This window comes from Canis lupus, chromosome 10, assembly GCF_003254725.2.
Source record: "Canis lupus dingo isolate Sandy chromosome 10, ASM325472v2, whole genome shotgun sequence".
In the NCBI taxonomy this organism is placed as follows: Eukaryota; Metazoa; Chordata; class Mammalia; order Carnivora; family Canidae; genus Canis; species Canis lupus.
The window spans coordinates 68557425-68581035 of NC_064252.1; the positions used below are offsets into that span (position 1 = coordinate 68557425).

The window sequence follows — 23611 nt, forward strand, 5'->3', positions numbered from 1 at the left end:
CCCAGTGGAGTCGTTCAACTCAAAGTCCTTGGGCTCTGGCCCTGCTCGCCTGCCCGCTGGTCCCCTGCCGCCCGGCTTCCCCAGATGCACGCACACCAGGACCCGGCTTTCTACCTGCCCCGAGCCCACTCCATAGGGGGTTCCCTGTCTACAACCCAACTCCTACCCATGCTTTGGTCACAGTGTAGACGTCTTGCCCTCGTGGAGACTCTAACTCTGCAGATCACTAGGAGGAGAGTCCAATAACCCTTTCTCAAGCTGTTTACGCAGAGAAGCTTAGAGGTTAGAGACCGTGGACTTCCACTGAGATGAGCTCAACGAACGTCCCCGACCTTGCCTCTGTGCATCCACACGGCCCAACCACCGCTTGGTTTTCTGAGCGTAGACATTCGCCTTGATCTGAAAGACGCAACACGGGTGCTCTGGGCCCTCCCCGGAGAAAACAAACTCGAACAGCCCGTGAACATTGTCTAAGGGACGAATTGCGCGTTGAATCTTCCTCGAGAGGCGTGTCGGCCGGTAGGAGGGTGTGTGGTAGAGAAGAGAATCCCTGAGCTTAAGACAATCCTGCTAATTTGCAGTGAATCCCAGGGCAAGTTGCCCACTTATTCAATAGGATAGTGATACAGATGTTGAGAGGGAAAAGAATATTTTGTACGCATGGCACATGTTTGGTGTTCAGCAAACACCTATTCCCTTTCTTTGTAGGTAATCTCATTTCCAATTCAGGTCAAATTAGGGGCTGTACTTGGACCAGGTGACCTTGGCACCCTCCCAGAATGGGCCCGCCGAGTTGTGCTTTCCCGTCACACCCTCGGTTTTCATCTTCACCGCAAGTGATAACGTCACGAGATTTCGCCCCTGATTGTGTTGGAAAATGAGAACGAGGTGTGGACAATGCCCCTGGGACCCACACTCTGTGCGAGAAAATCCACTGAGAACTCAGCACCCGGAAACACCCCGTGTGTCGGGAGGGAGGGCGCTTTCTCCTTTCTGCACAATTGTGCGAGTCCTCACGTTTTTTTGTTTTTGTTTTTGTTTTTCCTTTTCATCTCGGCTGCCCGGGAGCTCAGCGCTACCCTGAAGCTCCTTCGCCGCTTTTGCCTCTTCAACTAAAACACTTCATATCTTCCTTTGCCTTTGATACAAATGTGCATGTTCACGGCAAATGAGTTTTCTGTTTGTCTTTTTTTTTTTTTTAGTTTTCTTTTCGGATGTGAAAAGCCAGTGAAGCCTCTGAGGAAAGGAGGGTAATCCCAGGCGCGAGATGAGCGCACAATTCCCCGGATGTACCGTGGTTATGTTTCCTATTGATTAGTAGCAACCGGGCATTAGGATTTTTTTTTTGAAGAACCGGGTTCTGAGACTGTGGGTGCTGAGAATGCGGTTGGTTTTTGTTTTGTTTTGTTTTAGTTTATGAATGAAAATGCAGCCCTACTGCCACCTACGTTTTTTCCCTGGAGTTGCAGATGTGGCGTCTTCAGGACTTTGGGGCCGGTCCTTTCCCCCGTTGGCTGACTTCTGTGCGATAGATCCTTTTCTAGAAGCATCCTCGGTGCCGTGCTTCTCACGCTGGTGACCCGCCCCAGACCGGCACCTCCATCTTTCTAAAATGTATGTCTTAGGCTTTGGTGCCACCACATTTTCCCCCGTAAGCTGTGGGGTGTCAGTCACCAGGACTGTGACCGACTCAGGTGACAGCTGCTTCACTTCCTCGCTTCCTCCTGGGGCTGCCCACCCACCGGTCCCCAACGCACACACGCGGATCTAGGTTTTCCAGGTGGGGCCAGGGACGCTCTACCGCTGGCCTGGCCTGTGGCTCCCGAGCCAGATCCGCGAGCTTCCTTGCAGGCTGGGGAATCTCACAGCAAGAGGGGCAGTGCTGCGGTAGGAAGGCTCTACGGCTATGCAGAATGGTTTCACTTTTTTTAAAAAAAAAAAAACAACCCTGTTGAAGACGACGAAAAGAGTTTCCTGATAGGGTGTGAACTGGCCGGTTCGAGAAGAAGCCGGCCGGCCGGCTGTGTGGCGCGGCGGTTGGGACGCTAGCTCTGGAGTCCCGCTGCCCAAATTCCACCCCGCCATCGGGGCTCACCGGCTGGGTGGCTTTGGTCCTCAGTTCCCTCGTCTGTAAAATGGGCACAACCCTAGTGCCAAGCCACGTGGTTACCGTGAGGACTAGGGGACGCGATCCTCGAGCGCCTGTAGTGTGACAGCGAGCCCTGGTTCGCGCAGCACGAGTATCGGTCGTCATCGCCGCCGCGTGGACGTCCCCACGCTGTACCTATGATACCAGCTGCCTCCGACAAGCCGGGGCCGAAAGGCACAGCCGGCAGCGCCAGGGGTTGCCTTGTCCTGGTCCCATTTAGTTCGTCTGTGCTTCCTTTAGGCGCGGTCTTGAGGGCATCGCCCGTGGCAGGGCCTGGCCCGCAGCAACCGGCCCGCGCGCTGTTGACCAGCCACCGCTTCTTTCTTACTCCCTTGGTCTCCGGGCTGCGGAGGTGTGGATTCCTTCCTTCCTTCCTTCCTTCCTTCCTTCCTTCCTTCCTTCCTTCCTTCCTTCCTTCCTTCCTTCCTTCTTCTTTCCTCTTTGCTTTTCCTTTTATTTTTAAAGATTTTATTTAGTATAGAGGGAGGGAGGGAGGGAGGGAGAGTCCAAGCGAGGGGAGCAGCACAGGGAGACGGAGAATCTCAAGCAGGCTCCAAGCAGAGCGTGGAGCCCGACGCCAGGCTCGACCCCGGGGCCCAGAGATCAGACCCGAGCAGAAATCAAAAGCTGGTGTCTTCACCGACTGAGCCACCCACGTTCCCTCCTCTTGCCTTTCTTTCTTTCTTTTCTTTCTTTCTTTCTTTCTTTCTTTCTTTCTTTCTTTCTTTCTTTCTTTTTCCTTTTTTTCTTTCCTTCTTTCTTTTTTCTTTCTCTTCCTTCCTTCCTTCCTTCCTTCCTTCCTTCCTTCCTTCCTTCCTTCCTTCTTTTTTTCTTTCCTTCCTTCTTTTTTCTTTTTTCTTTCCTTCTTTCTTTCTTTCTTTTTCTTTCTTTCTTTCTTTCTTTCTTTCTTTCTTTCTTTCTTTCTTTCTTTTCTTTCTTCTTTTCTTCCTTCCTTTCTTTCTTTTCTTTCCTTCCTTCTTTCTTTTTTCTTTCCTTCCTTCCTTCCTTCCTTCCTTCCTTCCTTCCTTCCTTCCTTCCTTCCTTCTTTTTCTTTTTTCTTTCCTTCTTTCTTTTTCTTTCCTTCTTTCTTTTCTTCCTTTTTATTTTTTTAATTTTTTTAAAGTTTTTTTTTCAATTTTTTATTTATTTATGATAGTCACAGAGAGAGAAAGAGAGAGAGAGAGAGAGAGAGGCAGAGACACAGGCAGAGGGAGAAGCAGGCTCCATGCACCGGGAGCCCGACGTGGGATTCGATCCCGGGTCTCCAGGATCGTGCCCTGGGCCAAAGGCAGGCACTAAACCGCTGCGCCACCCAGGGATCCCTATTTTTTAATTTTTAATTTTCTTTCTTTCTTTTCTTTCTTTCTTTCTCTTTCTTTCTTTCTTTCTTTCTTTCTTTCTCTTTCTTTCTTTCTTTCTTTTCTTTCTTTCTTTCTTTCTTTCTTTCTTTCTTTCTTTCTTTCTTTCTTTCTTTCTTTCTTTCTTTCTCTTTCTTTCTTTCTTTGTCGTTTCTTTCCCAAACCCTTTAAGTGCTTGAGTTATAACTTTCCGGGAAGCATGACAGGGAGCTGGGGGTGGGTTTCCTGCTGAGTGCCCACTGCAGAAATGTCACAGTCCCCATGCTGTGGTGATAGGAGAAGTTCCTCAAACTTCCCCGACTCTGGAGAGTAACCCTGGGCGGAGAGCAGGGCCTGGAAGGCCCTCCCCCATCCCCGAGGAGCCATTTCCTCTGGAGGAGCCACTAACCTCTCCTGCCATCACAGGTACCAGGGATGCCTGGCCTCTGGCCGCCGCGGTGAGGCCGCCGGCCGTTTGTTCGGGCCTCGCTGGAGTCAGTAGCCGACATTTGTGATCACTTGTGTGTGGGTGACAGCAGCAGCAGGCTGGATTTTCCGGTGCACTGTAAGAACCTCACGGTCGTGGCCTACCATGCATTTTCAGATCGTTATTTTTAGATGTCATTATGAAGAAACAGCAGGACCTCCACAGTGAGGCTCCTGGCCTCCCTTGGCCTCAGGTCTGCTGTTGTTGCAACCCGCGGGTTTATGTGAGTGCGTCCTTCCCCCTGCTTCTGCATCATGCTCCGTGTGCTTGGATATTTAGAACCAGAAACCCGTTTTGCTGGGGGCGGGTCGGGGTTAGAAATCTTCCCATGCACACAACCCGGGGTTACGATGATCACCGTCACCGGGTAGAGCTGTGTACCCCAGGCCCTCCCCGCCGAGGCCCCGTGTGCTGCACCTGCCACCAGCCCACCACCTCCGCCTTGGGAGCCGTTCTGAGTTCTCCCACTCGGCTGGGTGGGGGGGGGGGGCGGGGGGCAGCTGGCCTGATTAGCCTGGAACGTGGGGTTTTCCTGAGATATGAGACCCTCGGGATGAGAACCAGGAGACTCGCCCTGGTGCTGGGGCTCAGCCTGAGAAAAGAAGGTATTTTGAGAACATCGTGACAGGTGCTCTGTGTATCTCTCAGACTGAATTTTGAGGCCACACAAAATTATAGGAAGATTTCTTTAAACCTTGAATTGTTCTGTGCTTAGTGCCCAGGGTCAGAAGAAGTCCTTCCCCATCCTTTCTTCAGTCTACCTGCGTCTGCAATGCTAGCTTCCTCTGCCTTTTATGGAATGGTTTATTTCCTGCTCATACTTCCTCTGGAGGGATTGGGAGCTGCCCCTGTCAGCCGCACGGTGGGAAACTTCCTTCCAGACTGACACCAAAGTCCCTGCCCCGGGGATCTCTGTATCTGCCCCCTAGGTTTGCCCTTCTGCTTCCTGGATTTTCTTTTCGACTCCTCACCTCCGCCTCCTGTCATCACCACGGCCACCACCATCTCCTCCAGGAAGCCTTCCTGGATGGCCCAAGTCGGATTAGACCTTCCTGCTCTTTTTTTTTTTTTTTTTTTTTTAAAGATTTTGCTTATTTATTCATGAGAGACACACAGAGAGAGGCAGACGCACAGGCAGAGGGAGATGCAGGGAGCCTGATGCGGGACTCAATCCCAGGACCCCGGGGTCACGCCCTGAGCCGAAGGCAGATGCTCAACCGCTGAGCCCACCGGACGTCCCAAGACCCTCCTGTTCTGTGAAATTGCACCACTTTGCTCATTTTCCTCCTGTTGTGCTTGACACGTATTTATCAGATGCCTACTGTGTGCCGGGTGCTTTACTAGGCTCAGGATGTAAGAAGGCAAAACAAAGATTAAGGTCTTGACCTCGAGTAGCAGCTCCCGGTGTCAATGGGGAGACACCCAGAGGGGAGCAGGGTTCACCCACTAAAGAGAAGCAGAATTTCCTAAGTGAAGTAACTGCGATTGTGGGATTTAAAACGCTTCTGTAACTACAGCTTCCTTTGCCCTCCCCCGGCCCTTGAACCACAGCCTCTAAATACCTACAAGGGGCAGGTTTTCACTTGGTGATTCAAGTGTGTTCTCTTCCAGGAAGAGAGACGGTGTAGGATGGCAGGCTGCTATTCCCACCAGCCGCCAGTAGACGGCGTCTGCAGACAGTGACCATAAACCTGGGTGTTTCTATCAAAGCCCTGGATTTAACCCTCTCTGGGCAGCATAGTGTTGTCTTCATTTTCTTTTCTTTTTTTTTTTTTTTTTTAAGATTTTATTTATTCCTGAGAGACACACACACACAGAGAGGCAGAGACCCAGGCAGAGGGAGAGGCAGGCTCCATGTAGGGGGCCTGACGTGGGACTCGATCCCAGGATCCCGGGGTCATGCCCTAGCCCCCCAGGGGACCCTTTATATCTTATCCTTCTGTGCCTGAAATGCCAACAGCATTATAATGAAAGCAAAAGATAATTTAGTCCCTTTTGTATCTTTTACAGATAAAAAGTTTCTCTTGAAAGAGGAAAAAGAAAAAACAAACGCACACACAAACTCCAGTTAAATAAGAAGCCAGACCTGAGCATAGTTGGGGGATAGAGACGTCTAGGAACACGGCCTTGAGCCCAAATAAGCCTGGATTTGACTTGAGCTGTGAGCTCAGTCTCTGGTCACCTGTTTGATCTGCGGCACGTAAGCTTCCACCTCACTGTGCCTGAGTGTTTTTATCTGAAAAATGGGGCCGGTAGTCTCGCCCACTTCATAGACCTGTTATAAGCCTCAAATAACGTGCATCGCGTCTCTTGACAATGGACTGCCGCTGTTATTACTGTTGGTGTCCCTGCTTTGATGACCTCACCTCCCGTGATCCATTCTCCGCCCTGCCCAGCAGCTTCTGGTCCTGAGTGAACCGTGTCACCCCGTATGACTCTACCATCCCTCGAAGTCCACGTCCAGGCTTCCCGGGCTGTGGTGCCCCATTCACCCCCTTCAGAAATTCTCTGACTTCTTTGAGTTCCCCCCCACCCCCCGTTCCATTGCTTCTATGACATTTTCACTATTAACCCCCCTACGGCTTCCTTCCCATAGAGTCGTCTTTCTGGCAACGTAGCTCGGCTGAACCCTGGAGCTCCCTCCTCTGTCCCACTGTCAAGACCACAGGGATAGTCCCCTGACCCTGTTGAAACCCCACGACCCACCTCCTGGGGGCCTGTTCCTGGGCAGCTGAACGTTGCTGAGGAGCATCAGACCCCTGAACCACCAGGATCGATTGGATTTGTGACCAGTCGTACTGGGTGGACGTTCAGCAGAGCCAGACGGGCCTACTGCGCCTACCTCACATGTTTACTGTCCTTTCCTCTGAACTACCTCCTCCACCTTCCCCCTCGCTTCTATATTTCATAGAGAAACACATGGCAGCTGTGTGGCTACGCCGTCCTTTCCCTACCGCCCGGTGCTTCCGTTGCCCTAGCTGTCGCCTCCTGCACTAACCCCCATGTCGGGGCCGCGGGGACCCCCATCTGGAGGCCCGGCCCTTGGGGGCTCCTGCTCTGGTTGGGCTGCAGCCGTGTTCCCCTTCCTGGGGTGAGGCCCCTGGCCGGGTCGGGGAGGGGACACATGCTCTGCTTGCCTCTAGGCCACGTGGGACCGCAGCGTTCCCTCACGATTGCCCAGAGCCGCTTCCACACTCGCACGAGTGTTTTCCTGGGTCCCCCCAGGGCCTGACCACAGGGAGGCCCAGGGCAGAGCTGGCGGGTCGGGGCAGGGCAGTCCCCAGGCATGTGTGGGAGGCTCCCCCCTGTGAGAAGCGGGGCTGGGTGCACAGAGGAGGGGCGTGGGGTGCAGGCCGGGCCCCGTCCGTGTTCCCAACGCCCAGCTGGGTCCCAACACCAGCGCACACCCTCCACCAGGCAGGTCATCATCGAGATCGCTAACGCCCCGCACCTCGGCGGGCCCTCGTGTCCCTGGGTGGCGCTGTGGCGTCCTGCGTGCTCGGCCGTCATGTGCTGTCACAGGACCCCCCCCCCCCCGGCCTCCCTCGGCCTCGCGGAGGCTCCTTCGGAGTCTTCGGGGTGGAGTCCCCTGCTCGGCCAGGCCCCCCAACTCCGGGCAGGACCAGCTGCCCCGCCTGAGGTGCCTGAGCCAACGTGACAGTGTGGAACCTGCTGTGCCAGACGGCGGGGACTTCCCGGGGCGTGAGCGCAGAGCTCTAACCCACTCGGGGGCCCGGCTGACCGCACGGCCTGCGCGTCTTAAGGAGGCCGCCCTGGCCCAGGCCTCAGCCCCTGGTCCCTGTCTCTCCCCGCCAGCCGGGGGACCGCAGTGGGGCCGCGGCTTATAGCTCCATCGGCACCATCTCCCTGGAGCCCCAGGCTGCTCGCGGCCCCACCTGGGTCCCCCGGGCTTCTGTCTCCCGTGGACTGTCCCTCCCCGCCCGCCCTGGGTGCACCTGCCTTCCCAGAGGCTCCACGGCCCCCGCGGTGCAGACGCTGAGGCCCCGCCGCCCCTCCACCCGCGCCCTCTCTCCCACCGCGTGTCCCGTCCCCCAGGGGAGAGCTTTGGGGCGCCTCGCGAGCAAAGCCTCCAACCTGAGAACTTGGTCCTCCAGGTGCTGCGTCTCCTGTGGCCACTTGCCAAGCAGTCGTCCCGCCTCACTCGTGTCCCGTGTCCCCGGCTCTCGGCGCCAGGGCCGGACTCGACGACCTCGGCACAGAGGCGGGCGCCGTCAAGCCTTCTTTGAGCCCTTCGGCATGTGGCGAGCACCTGCCCCTCCGTGGCGCTGCCCACAGGGCCCGTGGCCCAGCCGCCCTCGGGACTTCACCTCGGTGCCCGGGTCGTGGCCCGGCCGGTGCGCCCCCGTCTCTGGAGCGCGGCTCCCGGGTCCCTCCGTGGCCCTTCCTCGCCCGCTCGCTTGCAGCTCAGGTGTCGGCCCTCGAAGGGCTCTCGGGTGACCGCGGGGACAGGCCCTCTGCCCTGCCGGGCTGTGTCCCAGTGTCTTACGGGACTCTCTCCACGACACTTTTTATACCTGAAACGGTGTTTCCTCGTTCACGTGCCTGTGGCTTCAACCGCCGAGGCCGTCGGCTTCTCGAAGGCAGGGCTCCGTCTGCTTTGCTCCCTTTCGCTCACGGCCGCGGGGACAGTGCCCGACACACGGCTGGGGACAGTGGCCAGGGACTGGCCTGCGATCGCTGGCTCCCTCCCATCCCGACGAGGGGAGGAAAGTTAAGACGAGACGGATGCGGGGCTTTGGGCCGCCCTCGGGGGTGCTGAGCGGCGGAGGGCGCGGCCGCAGGAAGGCAAGGCCCCTCTCGCTCCCTTATGGGGCCGGTCGGGGAGGGTGCCCGAGGGGTGACCCGCCCTCCCACCGCCACCCTGGTCGGAGTGGCCTGGGCACTGAACGTCACCTGCCTGACCCAGAGAGGCGGTGCTGGCTCCCTCGTGGAGGAGGACGCGGGGCGTTTGGTTCCCGAAGCCAAATGGGAAAGCGTGCCCGCCCCTCCTGGAGGGATGTCGGGGCTCCGGCAGCCTGTGACCAGGCTTCTTGGGGACCCAGACCGAGTGTGGCTGTGAACCCCTTCAGCTCAGACTCGGGGGCCGGGAGCCAGGCTCAGCAGCTGCCCCGCCTGCCCGGGGGCTCCTTACCGGGCGGCGCCAGGCGGCCTTACCCAGGAAGCCACGCATCCAAGGTCTCGGTCTGCGTCACAGTCGGAGAGCTCAGTGCGCGGCTGAGCCGGGGAGCGAGGGCGGGCAGGGGACCCGAGGACAGAGGGGACGCCAAGCACTTCTGTGGCTCCTGCAGAGGGACCACAGCATCCGTCGGGTGGTCTTCCTTCTCGTCGCCTCTCCCCAGGCACCCCGGCTCCACCCTCCCTGCCCTGCCCGTGGCCAGGACCCCTCCTCAGGGCCAGCTGTGTGGCCTCGGGACCCGTGCAGGTGCACACAGCCCCTCGCAGAAGAGCCCTGAGGGTGCTTTGAGCCTCTACTCTTGCCATCTTGAGAGTCAATAATTTTTTTTTAAAAAGATTGATTTATTTATTTGAGGCAAGGGGAAGGGGCGGAGGGAGAGGGAGGGAGCGGATCCCAAAGCAGACCCCCTGCTGAGCGTGGAGCCCGACGCGGGGCTTGACCTCATGACCCTGAGATCACGACCTGAGCCAAAATCAAGAGTCGGGCGCGAAACCGATGGAGCTGCCCAGGAGCCCTGGAAAAGTCAATAATTTTTGAACGAGAGACCACCCGTTTTCATGTCACACTGGGCCCTGAAAATTATGCAGTTGACTCTGGAAACTGGGCCACCTCTGAGCCCACCGCTGAGCTCAGAGCCTCTTGCTCCTGCAGGTAGTGCCCAGGGCCTACCCCTCTGTCTCCTGCCTGCGCCGTGGATCTGCCCACTTGCCTTCTCTCCCTTTCAGGCCCCGACCACGCGGCAGGCCTCCTAAGTACTGTCCAGCCTCTTGGTTTTCCCCATGTTGCCCTCGTTGGCTAGGAGCTCTGTGGCGCCTGCGCGCGTCCGTGGTTCCATCGATCAGTGGCGTCGGCCCAGACCTCCGGGGAGCCCGAGCGGGGGGCGTCCGGGTCTGCAGCGCCCCTCCACCTCCGCTGAACCGCTGGTCCGCACACGTGGCCGCTTTTGGAATTGCCTGCGGAGCTCTTAAAATATTCTTGTCGCCTGGGTTCCCCTCCCGAGGTACCGATTTAAGGGGCCGAAGCATGGTCCGGGTATTTGGGCTTTTTTTAAAAATATTTTTTAATCTATTTATTCATGAGAGACACACAGAGAGAGAGAGAGGCAGAGACACAGGCAGAGGGAGGAGCAGGCTCCCTGCGGGGAGCCCGATGCAGGACTCGAACCCAGGACCCCAGGGTCACGCCCTGAGCCCAAGGCAGGCTCTAACCCGCTGAGCCCCCCGGGCGTCCCTATCTGGATATTTATTACAAGCTCCTCAGTGACGCGGGGCCGCCTGCTGCGGGGCCGGTCCCACCACTACCAGGACCTGCATTTGCAGCGTCGCTGCGCCTCGGACATCGCGGGCCGCCCGTCTTCCTGTGGTTTTCGCCTGTTCTCGGTGGCTCTGCCATCCCCAGGGGTGAGAAGCTCGTCCTGGGCCGGAGCCCCGCGAGGGTGTGGGGCGCTCACGGCCACCTGGGTGGGTCGGGTGTTGGCCTAACCGCAGCCGCTCTTCCCCCTCCCAGGTCAGGCCCACCCACTGCACCGCCAGGGACTCCGGACAGACAGCGGGGGGCTGGGGAAGCCAGGGGACCCCCCGATACGTGGCAGGGACCCAGCGTTACGGGGGTCGGGGGAGTGTGCACAGCCGAGTAGATGGGGCCAAGGCGTCATGGAGGCGCCTGCCGCGGTCTAGGGATGGTCTAGGGACAGTAGGGGGCTTCGGTCGCCCAGTCAGCACGGGGGTACCCCGGACATCTCCCTTTCTGCTTCGCAGGACCTCAGGCCGCTTGTGACTGTACATCTAGTGCCCGACTAACATCTTTATCAGGCCGTCGTCGGGGTCCTTCCCCTCGTGCCCTGGGTCGGCCTCAGTAAGCGCACGACCTTCCCAGAGTTGTAAGAACGAGTGTGTCCACGCAGGTTCCCAAGGCACCTGCAGATCCCCTAGAGCGACAAGATCCAGCAGCGACAAGCACCTCAGCCGGGGCGCCGTGGTGACGGGGTGTGGGGCGACGGGCGAGTGACCCTGCTCCCCTGCCTTGCCCCTCCCGCCCAAATGGAGTCGCTGGGTGTTACGTGGAGAGAGCGGCTGAGTGGGAACCCCTCGACGGACCCCCAGGCCACAGTTGTGTCCTGCGCCAGGCTCCCTGGCCTGGGCGACGGGAGGGCGAACGACGGGGGAAAATCCCTAGGACGGCCCGTGGCTGCAGAGCCCCAGGTCTGGGGGTCAGGCCCCCCTCAGGGCCGCCTCCCATCTGCTGACAGTGGCACCGGAGCCGTCGGTGGGCCGGGGACCCTGGAGGCCTTGCATCGGCTTCAAAATAACTGGGCCTCGGGGAGCAAGAGGGGGACCTCGCTCGTTGTGCTGCTCAGGGTGACTGGCCTTCCTCCCGCGTAGCAGGACCGCCTGTGCGTCCCGACAGCTCTCGGGCCTAACGAGGGGCACCCCGAAATATGCGGGTCTTGTCGCGGCTCGTGCAGTCAGCTCCGCAAACTGTGCAGCATCTGTTCTGGGGCAGTTTAAACATTGCAAACTGTTCTTCGAGACAGAACGGAAAAAAAACAGAGAAAAAGAAAAAAAAAAAGAAAATTTAGGAATTCCATTTGGAGGGACCTGCCATTTCCGCTTCCCGGTGACCTGGGGCCCCCAGTCATTGATTTCGCTGCGGGCTTCTGGAGGCTAGGTGGCACTATTCTCACTTCCCGGATTGGATTCCCAGCTCCGCGCTCTCCGTGGGTGGCACAGGCGTGGCCTTTGTCCCCCTGCCCTTGGGACAGAGCTGACAGGAACCGGGTGAACAGCCGACCCAGGCTGTGTCTGTCTGGTTTTCTCTCAGGCTGAGGCTCGCAGCGGGACGGGCAATCAGGACTGAGCCCTGGAAAGCCACAGGACACTAGGACGAGAGCCCCTGAGCTTATTCGGGGCTCAAAACTCACCGAATCTACCTTCATTCTTACTCATCCTGAGCCTGAGTGATTTTTTTTTTTCTGAAATTTCCTTTTGTTTCAAAATAAGATTATCCTTTAAAAAAAGTTGTATGTACACACCACACGCACGCTTGCTCTACACGGGCGTGTGTGCGTCTGTATTTCCATGGGGACTGCCCTGCTGGGCCAGACAATTCTTGGCTGCGGGGCTGTTCTGCGCGGGGTGATTAGCAGCAGCCCCGACCAGGATCCACCTGACGGTACTGGTGTCCCTCCCTGTGTGACAACCCCGGATATCTCTAGACGTCACCAAATATCCACCGGGGGTAAGACTGTCCCCACTCGAGATAGATTGATCTGTCATCTATCTGTCTATCCATCTATCTATCATCTATCATCTATTTATCATCTATCAACCCAATCATCTATCAATCTATCATCTATCTATCCATCTGTCTGCCTATCTGTCTATCTAATTATCTATCATCTATTGTCTATTTATCATCTATCGACCCAATCATCTATCGATCTATCATCTATCTGTCTATCCATCTGTCTATCTATCCATCCATCTATCCATCTGTCTATTTGTCTATCTATCATCTATCAATCCAATCATCTATCGATCTATCATCTGTCTATCCATCTATCCATCTATCTATCCATCCATCTATCCATCTGTCTGCCTATCTGTCTAATTATCTATCATCTATCTATTGTCTATTTATCATGTATCGACCCAATCATCTATCGATCTATCATCTATCTGTCTATCCATCTGTCTATCCATCCATCCATCCATCCATCCATCCATCCATCCATCCATCCATTTGTCTATCTATCTATCTATCTATCTATCTATCTATCTATCTATCATCTATTTATCATCTATCAACCCAATCATCTATCGATCTATCATCTATCTGTCCATCTATCTATCCATCTGTCTACCTATATATCTATTTGTCCATCTATCTATCATCTATCATCTATCATCTATCAATCCAATCATCTATCGATCTATTATCTATCTATCTATCTATCTATCTATCTATCTATCTATCATCTATCTATCATCTATCTTAAACCAGTTTGATTCAGAATCTATTTCTTATAGCCAAAAAAACTGTTAAAACTAAGACAGTGAGGAAACATGGAAGAAATTCTGTGACTGCCCAAATCTGAACACAGCAAATTAGGACCGAGTATGAGGTCTCCTGAACAGCGCCCGGGAGTCTACCTACTGCTTTCCACAAGAGAGCTTCTTTTTTTTTTTTTTATTTTTATTTATTTATGATAGTCACAGAGAGAGAGAGAGAGAGAGGCAGAGACACAGGCAGAGGGAGAAGCAGGCTCCATGCACCGAGAGCCCGACGTGGGATTCGATCCCGGGTCTCCAGGATCGCGCCCTGGGCCAAAGGCAGGTGCCAAACCGCTGCGCCACCCAGGGATCCCACAAGAGAGCCTCTTTGCAGGGTCTCTAACCCCACCAACCCGCCTGCCGTTGGGCCCTCCCTTACACTAAAACCTCAGCACCTTGAGAATTAGGAGATTATGTGGACAGAAGGAAACACCCCTGGCTACATTTCCTTGTTTGTTTGGGACGCCAAAATGGATCATCTGGATGAGGGTCACGTTCAAACTTTCTTGACCGGAGGGTGGGCTTGCATGTCATGACCTTCCCTGGCACCCATGGAAGAGACCAGCCAAATGAAGGGCATGACCGCCAACCCTGGGGTCCTGATCCCTAAGATCCCTAAAGATCTGGAGAGCTTTAACTTGACGTGTTAATCTTCCCCACGCTCCCGTGTTTTCTGAGGCCACTCACCTCACCCGAGCCACTGTGGCTGACTGGTGGAAATACCTGTTTTTTCCATTCAGAACTCGCATCAGCTGCAGGAACTCTGAAGGTCACAAGGAGGTGAGAATGCCGAATGGTTCTGTGTGACAGGCATGCAGCAAAGTCGAGCAGATGGAAAGGATGATTTTGAAACTGACATGTCATAAAGTTTATTCATTTTGGCCTGCAATTGTATGAGTTTTGGCAAATGCCTGGAGTCCCGTGACAACCACCGTAATCAGGGCACAAAGGAGTTCCGTCATCGCAAAGAAGGTCCCCCTGTGTCTCTTCTTCACCAACCCTCGGCCTGCGCAACCACTCATCTGTTCTCCGCCCCTATAGTTTTGCTTTTTCCAAAATGTCTCGTAAATAAAATCGTCAAGTCCGTAGCTGATGGATTCCGATTTCTTTTACTCAGCAGGATGCGCTCGAGATCCACTCATGTTACTGCACGATTGACTCAACGGTTTCGTTCTCGTTGCTGAACAGTACTCCACTGCACGGTGCGGCCACTTGTCGGTTGAGAGACATTAGGGTTGCTTCTAATTTTTGGACATTTAAGTATGTGCCTGTGGGTTTGGGCATGAACGTTAAGATCTCCTACGTCTCGCGGAAACTTCAAGAAGTGGGACTGCTGAGTTATGATACGTATGTATGATGTCAAACATAGGATAAATGTATGTTGAACTTTGCAGGAAACTGCCAAATTGTTTTTCAAAGTAGCCGAACCGTTTTGTGGAATCCCATCGGCCGTGAGCGAAGATTCTAGTTGCTTCTCATCCTTACTTGTCCTTGATACTGTTAGTTTGTTCTAAATTTTATTTTAGTTACCCTAATATGTCTGTAGTGGCCTCTCACTGTGGTTTTACTGCGTGTTTACCTAATGACTAACGATGTCGAGCATCTTTTTCACTTGGTGAACTGTCTGCCCAAATATTTTCCCCTCTTCAAAACTTGGTTTGTTTGTTTTCTTGTTGTTGAATTTTGAGAGTTCTTTACATCTTCTGGATACAACTCCTTTGTCAGATATGCGATTTGCAAATGTTTCATCCCAATCTGTGGCTCGCTTTTCGTTCTATTAGTGCCTTTCACAGAGAAAAAGCCTTTTTGTTTTGTTTTGTTTTGTTTTTAGAAAAAGGTTTTAATTTTGATGAAGTCCAGTGTCAAATTTTTCTTCTATAGACTGTATTTTCGATGTCAAGGGTTGTTTCTGACAATCTCAATCCAGGATATTCTGTGGACACCAAATATGCTTCATAAATGCTATGGGCTCTTTGGGTTTCTCATTCAGCTCCTGCCTGCAAAGGTCTGCAAACATTTTCTTTCATTTTGCTTCCCCAGCACCGCCCACGTGAACACACCCACACACTTAAGCATTACAAACACAGATTTCCTGTGTCACTCGGAACCATCAGCCCACCCTTTCCAGGCTTCCTCCCAAAGATCACAAAAGTCACATTTTCCAAAGCAAATTTTTTTTTTTTTTTTTTTTTTTAAATCACGCAGGGGAGAGTGCTGGAAGATTGGAATGGCCCGTGCTGTTTTTAGGGCCGAACCGTCTAGAATGTCACTCTGGATCCTCTTTCTCAAAATTACACAAGTAGAAATGATATTCTGGAAACTCATGTCCCACTCCTCCACCACCCAAACTACGTCCACCCCCGGTGTCACAAAGTCATGCTATAGGTCAATGGACTGTAATGTCTCATTGAGTAGCTCACTATGCTTATCGATTTGTTTTTTTTTTTTTTTGAAACATCTCCCCATCTCCCATCTCCCCATATATTCAAAGGAACATATGTTTTCAGGGGCTGCTCTTAGGTCTGGGTACAGTTCCATCCCACTTCGCTCCGATGTGAAGCCATGTCATGTCTCAGTCGATCCAATAAGGGAATGCCAGGAAAGAGGGGTGGGAGGAGGGTGGCGTTAAAGCACAGAAGAGGAAACATATGATTCATTCCTGAGCACGTGAAGTAAGTCCTTTCTTCCATTTTTAAAAAAAAATCTGCATTAAAATCTTAACCATTTCTTTTCTAAATGTGCCACGTGCCAGTGTATTATAAGACATGTCAGTTGTTTTAGGTCCAAGCATCTACCTTGAGTTTAGTGAAGTTACTGCCTTAGAACAAACCCGACCCAAACGTTACAAGTAACTTTTCCAGACCTTCTGGAAAAGGTCTTTTCTGCTAGAGGCTGCGCCAGGCCAGAGGGACTCCGGATTGGGAGCAAATCCCACATGTCATGGTGTCAAGTCACCGAGTCCCCCGTTCGTGGTTCCCCTTCTTTCACTTCCTGTTTGTCTATTTGCATTTCCTGCTTCTTCATCTTCTGCACCCAGAACCTCACAGCGTCGTTTGTCCTTCAGTGACCATGGGCTGAAAGCAAACACATGGATGAAGGAAAAAGAAAGCGTGTGATGTTCTTGGGGTTCTCCTAGCGGGTACCAGGAGACTTGGTGTAGAGGCGGCGAGAGCCGTCAAAGGCCACCGCAAAGGGACACATCAGGGCAAAGGCCTGTGTCTCGCCCCCGAGAAAGCTTGGGTGGCACAGGTGCACCACGGTTGCCCGCAGATGCAGACCAAACAAATCCTAACATTTTTGTGAGGACCTCGGGCGACGAAAGGGAAACACGCCCCCCACCCCCGCCCAAGCATCTTGTTTTCAGACAGCTGATAAAGTGTGACAGCTTTGAAGAGGAAACAGAACTGCAGGATGTCAGTAGCAGAGTCACAGGGGAAATTCTGCACTCTGCAAGGCCTCACTCAAGGACTGTGAAGCACGGGCTGAGATGGCTCGAAACGCCGGGGAAGGACATCGTCCTGCAGCAAAGCAAGAGCGCGAGAATTTCTCACAAGTCAGCAGCTCTACGCGAGACATGGGCATTGACGTTTGATTGTGTTTCCTGAATTGTAGAATGATCTCTTCTGACAAAGCCCGAAATATCTTTTTTTTTTTTTTTTTTTTAACCAACATTGCAAAATGTCACGACGGTGGACATTTTCATCCAGTGGGCAGTCCTCGGTTAGACGACACCGTGGACGTGCAGAGAGTGCTCTGCTGCATTGTTACCTGTTCCCGTGACGTGCCTCACCTGCGCGTCGTCGTTTTTCCCTCCACAGCCCAGACCGCCAACACCTGACCTGACCCCCCAGAATGTAGGAGCCTTCCCTCCACCCTTCGGCAGTCGACTTCTCGGGGACACAGAGTGTGCCTTCAATCCCCCGCCTGTATACACGGTCTTTACCCCCCAAGACATAGTCTTCTGTTGGCGACCGTTGACTTTGCAAATAATCAATATCGAACGTGATCAAGTGTAGGTTCACAATCCTTGGAAAACATGCGGCTTCTTAGTTCTCCGACCGACTGGCGTACTAAACAGTGACAAAACTATTAGGATAGGTTTTCCAATGCTGAAGTATTCTTACGTTCCTGGGGTGTTCTAGACACTTGGGGTACGTGCTTGACAAAACAGGCAACTCTCTACCTTTGTGGAGTTTGTGGCCTATTTAAAATGATTTCTATAAAAGGAGTTAGGAATTATTCCTTATTTTTCTATGCAGAGACTGTTGTGCTTTTCCGTACTTCCGTGTGGGTTTTGTGTGTGTGTGTTTTGGGGGGGAACTAAATATGCCTAGTTCTTGAGCTTTCCTTTTACAACTTTGCTAAGAAGCTTTTATGGTACAATGCCATAACATTTTTTCATTGTAAGTGTATAGTTCAGTGATTTTCGGTAAATTTATAGTGATGTGCAGCAATCACCATAAATAAGCCCGTTTTAAGACACCCTCATCACCCCAGAAAGTTCCCTCCTGCCCCTTGCAGCCTTCCCCTGCCCTCACCGCAGCCCCAGACAAGCAGGATCTGTGCTGTCTCTACAGCCTTGCCGCTCGGGGCCTCTCACGTAGGGGATCGGAAGGTGCCGGGTCCGGCGTTCAGTTTCTTCCACCGCGGGCTGTCCCCGAGGCTCACCGTGTCGTGGGATGCGCGAGGACCTCTCCCCTTCCTTGCTACGTCTGGGTAGCGTTGCCTGGACGGGCTGCTTCGTGTTGATTGCGCTTATCCAGCCCCCGCTGGTGGCCTCTGGGTTGTTTCCAGTCTGACCACTAAGAAAAGTGCTGCTGGGAACGTTTGCATCCATGAAAGTTTGTGCTTTCGCTCCTCATGAGTTCATTCCTAGAAGTGGAAATTGCTGGGCACTATGAGAAGCTTAAGCGTAACTTTTTAAGAAGCATCCAGGGGGGACCTTTGGGGAGCTCAGCGGTTGAGCGTCTGCCTTGGGCTCAGGCCGTGACCCCGGGGTCCTGGGATCGAGTCCTGCATCAGGCTCTCCGCAGGGAGCCTCCTTCTCCCTCTGCCTCTGTTGCTGCCTCTCTCTCTGGGTCTTTCATGAATAAATAAATAAAATCTTAAAAAAAAAAAAAAAGAAGAAGCATCCAGAGTAAGGAGAGTAACTTTCCTTCTGAAAGGTTTCCCTTTTTTCTCCTTCTGGTAGACCCAGAGTAGTTGGAAAAGTGTCCCCTACTCTCGCTGGTACAGTGACCACCCCGTTTAAGAGCCGGCAGGACAGGGCCACCACTTTTTCTCTGGCCAGACTTTCAGCGTGTGGGGTAAGCTGGAAATGACACCCCTTGCCAGGTTTCTATTCTCTGAGCATTTCAGAGGGCTCCTGGGGTCCCCGTTGTCCCCCATCTCCAGCGCTGCTCTCCCCTCTCCGGAGGGGACCTTCCTGGGACCTTCCCCCCAGGCAGGTGGCCCTTCCTGCACTCACACTGCACTGCAGGTGGGTCAGCCCTGCCCTCCCACATCTTACAGAAACCCTCCTCCCACCCCAGAAGCAGGCAGGTATAGCATCTTTCTTTTACTTTCATTTCACATTTTCCCATCTTCTTACAAAAGGAACTTTTTGTCATTTCAATGGCAGTTTGCAAATGAGTCTGTTGCGCCAGGAGGTTGGGCCCCCGCACCCCGAGGCGCTCCTTCCTCCCTGGGCTCCCTCAGAGCATCCTCTTGTGCTCCCTCTGGCATCCCCACTGCCTTTCCTGTCTCCCCAAGGATGGCCCCTGCTTAGCCCCAAAGCACGCGGTCCTTCGGGTTCTGTGGTTTCCCTGATGCTGCACTCTTGCCCTTCCTCCCGGAGCACTTTCTCTTTGATTCTTTCCCAAATAATGAATCCCTCCTTCCTGCTGCCCTTCTCTCTGACCCTCAACCCGGTGAACGTTGAACGGGGGTTGGGGGGGTAGAAGAATTTGGGGGTCGAGGAGGACCTTAGCAAGCAGCCAGTTAAACTTCCTCATTCTGTATATGGAGCAACTGGCTCTGCAGAAGCTCTTCCTGTTAATGATAATAAAGCATGTCTAGACCTACTTTATATTTCCAAAAAAATCATTTATATATTGTAGCCTGCTGGCAAATTCTCCCACGAGGCAGGACAGGGTGAGGTGCCCGAGATGACATAACTAGCCCCCGAAATGCTCTATTTCAAAACTTTTGGAGTTTCCTTTCCCTTTGGTTTAGATTGTGTAAATTTAAATTCTTTCTAACGCTGGGACAGATCGTCCTTACTGATTTCTGTTTCTCGATTCGCTTACTTTAGTCTTAAAATCTTCACTGTGGGAGACTCAGCCTGAAGGTCATAGAAGAGAAAGGTAACATGGAGCTATTACAAATAATTTTTTTTAAAACTGAAAAACGACAACAAAGAGAAGACATAACAAATACCCATACACCTACCTCTCGGGGAAAATAACTTTTAACCCTACATCAGTCTGGTGTGAATCTTGCTATCATGTTTTTTCTGTGTTATAGGACATTTGTATTTATGATTTTCCTGTGCTACACTGTGTGTATGTGGGTGTGCGTGTGTATTTTTTTTTTGACAAAATGGAGTCACCTTGTATGTACTATTTTGGAATAAGTAATTTTTAATTTTAATGTCCATTCAACATTTTCCCATGTCATTATAAACCAATCACATCATCTTCAAGTCTATATAATATTTTATTTTATGGGCATCCCATACTTCATTCAACTGATTCCATGTTGTTGGACATTTAGTAGTTCATGTTTTTAAAACAATAGTACTGCAGTGAATATCCTTATAAATAAACTTAACACACTAACCTTATTATCTCCTTAACTAAAACACTAGAAGTTTTTGTTGGTAGAAAGAGCACGGATGGGTTTGCAGTTTTTGATATATGAGGTCTGGTTTAGAGTTGGAGATATACGCCGAGGATGATGGCTCCCTAATATTTGGGAGCTAAGATATTACTCCAGAAGAAGTCGACCACACAGCCTGTTGCCTTGTCAACCCTTGAGTAATAGTTACAGTGGCTTCTGTCTTTGCACCTCCCACTCTGTATTATCAGTGGGACTTCTCAGGGGCTCTTCTGCAGCCTAACAGTGGAATTCTCAAACACTCTACCCAGGGGCATGCAAAACCATCTGTGTTTAATTAAAACAGCCTAGAATATGTCTTTTGCCAAGTCTATTTTTCTTAATCCGTTAAATAAATGCATTGCTGGAGGCCCATGTTCTTTTTTTTTTTTTTTTAAGATTTTATTTATTCATGAGAGACACAGAGAAAGAGAGAGGCAGAGACACAGGCAGAGGGAGAAGCAGGCTCCACGCAGGGAGCCCGACGTGGGACTCGATCCCGGGACCCTGGGGTCACGCCCTGAGCTGAAGGCAGTTTCTCAACCACTGAGCCCCCCAGGCGGACGTCCTGAGGCCCATGTTCGTGATATAGAACTGAATTGACAAATTTAGACCCGTGGCACCTAAAATAAGATTACAGCACAAATTAAGCGGCTGAAAGACGTGTTGTGGATTAATCAGAAAAAAATTTAGAGTTGGAAATGGATTCAAGGCGGTTTATTGTCATCCTTTGATTTTATAAATGAGGAAATGAAGGCTGAGAAAGGCCTAGAGAATTATACCGTTGGTTTGTGTCTGGGCTGGAACTTGAACCCAGGTCTCGTGGTGCCATCCCAGAGACACCTTCCCCTGCACTGTGCCGCCTGCCTCTCTCCCGGGGCTGGGGGAGCGAAGGTCAAGCGGGCCACCCACCGCGCTGCAGTGAAAGTCTGTGGGCTACCACTTTGTCTCACGTCTGGCATTGCAAACCCCCATCCAGTCACTCCATTTCCCCCCATTGAGCTGTACCAGGCCTCCGACGCCCCAGACGTCACCCCTAGGAGGAAGGGATTGTCATACGAGATGGAGCCTCTTTGCCTTCCTTGCCACGGCTGTCAAGGTGCAGCCGTCCCTTCCTCCTCTCCCTCCGTGGGGAAGGGTGTGTGTGTGCACGTATACGCGTGTACAAACGCACACACGCCATCGCCGCCGCGAACAGTTTGGGTAAAAGTTGACTTTCACAGGAAATACTATCCATAACTGGGAGCATCAGGAGTCCCTCAGCAATTCCCCTTCATTAACTGATAAAGTGACAGCGCAGGGGAACGCAGGGGCAGGATCCGTCCGGGAAGAATGTGTCCGTGTGTGGTGTAACGTCTGCGTAGTGTCACTCTGCTGGGCTCAGAGGAATAACTAACAGGTCTGCAAATGCAGGCCTGGGAAAATGAGCAAGTTGGAGTTCAGGGCAATCGTGGATGTGTGGGAAAAAAAAAAAAAAGAAACCTCATAGAATGTATTTTTAAAAATTTAATAGAATCTGGAAAAAGATTTTTTTATTTCATACGCTTTTCAAACACCGATCTAGAAGGTAAGTGTAATGAACCTCCGTGTGTATCCAATCCTGAAATTAAACAGTTATTGGAATTTTGGCCCATTTAGCCATCCCTTTCTATTTCTTCTTTTCTTTCCTTTGCTGAGACATTTTAGAGCAAACCCCGGATGCTATGTGATTTTATTCCTCATCCTTATGTTCGCACCTTTAAGAGTAGGAACATCTTGCACTTGACGGGATGGGCACTGGGTGTTATTCTGTATGTTGGCAAATTGAACACCAATAAAAAATTTATTATTAAAAAAAAAAAGAGTAGGAACATCTTGTTTCCTGACCACGCTGACTGATCACAGCTGGCAAACTCATTAATAATTTATCGGCATCATCTCCCCTCTCCCCTGTAGCCTAATTACCTCTATTTTTTTTAACTACCTCTATTTTTAATGGAATCTTTTTATTAGGTTGCAGAATAAGAGAAACATGTCATGGCTCGTATGCCAGGCCCAACCCGCCGCGAGGACTGTTCGTCGTCCACACTCTTAGTAGGATCGTAAGGTCAAAAAATCACTATTCCTGAAGAGCAGGGGAAGGCTGCGGGAACAGGATGGGTGACCTTCGACCTGGCCACGGCGGCCAGTCCTGAGCATGGCCTTGGCTGGGGCGCTGCTGGGAAACACTGGGATCCTAGACCTCATCCGGGCTTGTAGAATATGAATCCGTCAGGCATTGGAACGTGCTATTTATGTATGAATGCCAGTGACTCAGCAGAACCTCTTCACTAGAAAAAAAAAAAAAGACCAACAGTGACCATGGAAGGGTCACTGCCCCTTGCAAGGCCCTCCTGGCCCTAGCACGGCCACGTGAGCAGCACGCAGGGCCTCCCGGGAGCTAAGGGGCCCCAGTGCCACCCCGCGCCAAGGCCTTCCTGTCGCTGATGTGCGAGGAGGCCGTTGGCTTCCACCCACACAGCCGCGCTGCCCCCCGAGGCCGTGTGCACCCCGACTGCCCACTGCGCTCCGCCTCGTGCTGAGCAAGAGGCAGCCCCGCAGCCTGGAGTAGGAAGTACTCACAATTCTGCAAGCTTCTCGTTATTACACGAGGCTTCCTGTTATGCAAAGATAGGAGGAGGGGAGGGGCCCTCGGGTGTTGCAACCGGTGGAGACACACACCCCCAGAAGGCAACCGGGCTCTAAATTCCTAAGAAACACAGAAGCTCCCAGATGTGGACGCCAGAGGGGCGGCCCTGGAAAGGCGCCCTGGCCTGACTCGGTTTGTAAGCACAGGAGGCCTTGGAGGCCCAGAAACAGGAAGCCAGCGGCTCGCTCCCTCCCTTGCCCGTCTCCGCCCCCGTCCCTCTCTCTCTCCCTCTCTGACACCCCCACCCCCTGCTTGTCTCACTCCCTCTCTCTCTCCCCTTTATATGGCTACTGAGACCACATTTTAAACCTCTTCCTGCGAAAGACAGTGACCTGGCCTAAGTGGCTTCCAAAACACAATTTGCTCTTCTAGGGTTGAAGTGCTGACTTGTCAAACGATGACGGGCATTTCTACAAGCTGCAGAACATGGGAAAATTAAACCTGCTCAGCTCCTGGGAATGGGGGCAGGCGTTGGGAGAACGGCTTTTAGATATTTTCTTTGAGTGAAGTGATGTAAATGGGTGGCATGGCTGAGTGAGCGTCCGGGGAAGCCCGTGTGATTTGATTTCACAGGCACAGAGCCATCCCCCTGCCCCTCGGTCCCTATGGCTTGCTGTTTTCTGCCGGTGGCAAAGTTTTTCATACAAAAAATTAGAAATCATGTAGGATTAAAAGGAAAATCCGGGAGAGTAATCACAGGATGAAGTTTTCCTAAGGTTTAAGGGCCGGGTTTTGAGGTGAGAAGGTCCCCACGTTCCTGAATGCGGGTGCTTTGACGTGGAGGGCAGCTCGCCTTGGAGAGGGACAAGAGAGGAGCAGAGAAGGTGAGCCTGGAGGTTCCGACGGCCAAGACCCAGCCGTCTGCA

At 52.5% G+C, this 23611-nt stretch overlaps 1 protein-coding gene and 1 long non-coding RNA gene across 4 annotated transcripts in view; one reads left to right on the forward strand and one right to left on the reverse strand.

Annotated features, from left to right (window-relative positions):
• Positions 1 to 23611, forward strand: part of ARHGAP25 (Rho GTPase activating protein 25) — an 89983-nt gene that overhangs the window by 7652 nt on the left and 58720 nt on the right. The window lies entirely within an intron of this gene.
• LOC125756013 (uncharacterized) lies at positions 21569 to 22929 on the reverse strand. The gene is made up of 2 exons (XR_007413837.1): positions 22679 to 22929; positions 21569 to 22386 (listed from the first exon to the last, which is right to left on the reverse strand). It is a non-coding gene; the product is annotated as an uncharacterized LOC125756013 (long non-coding RNA).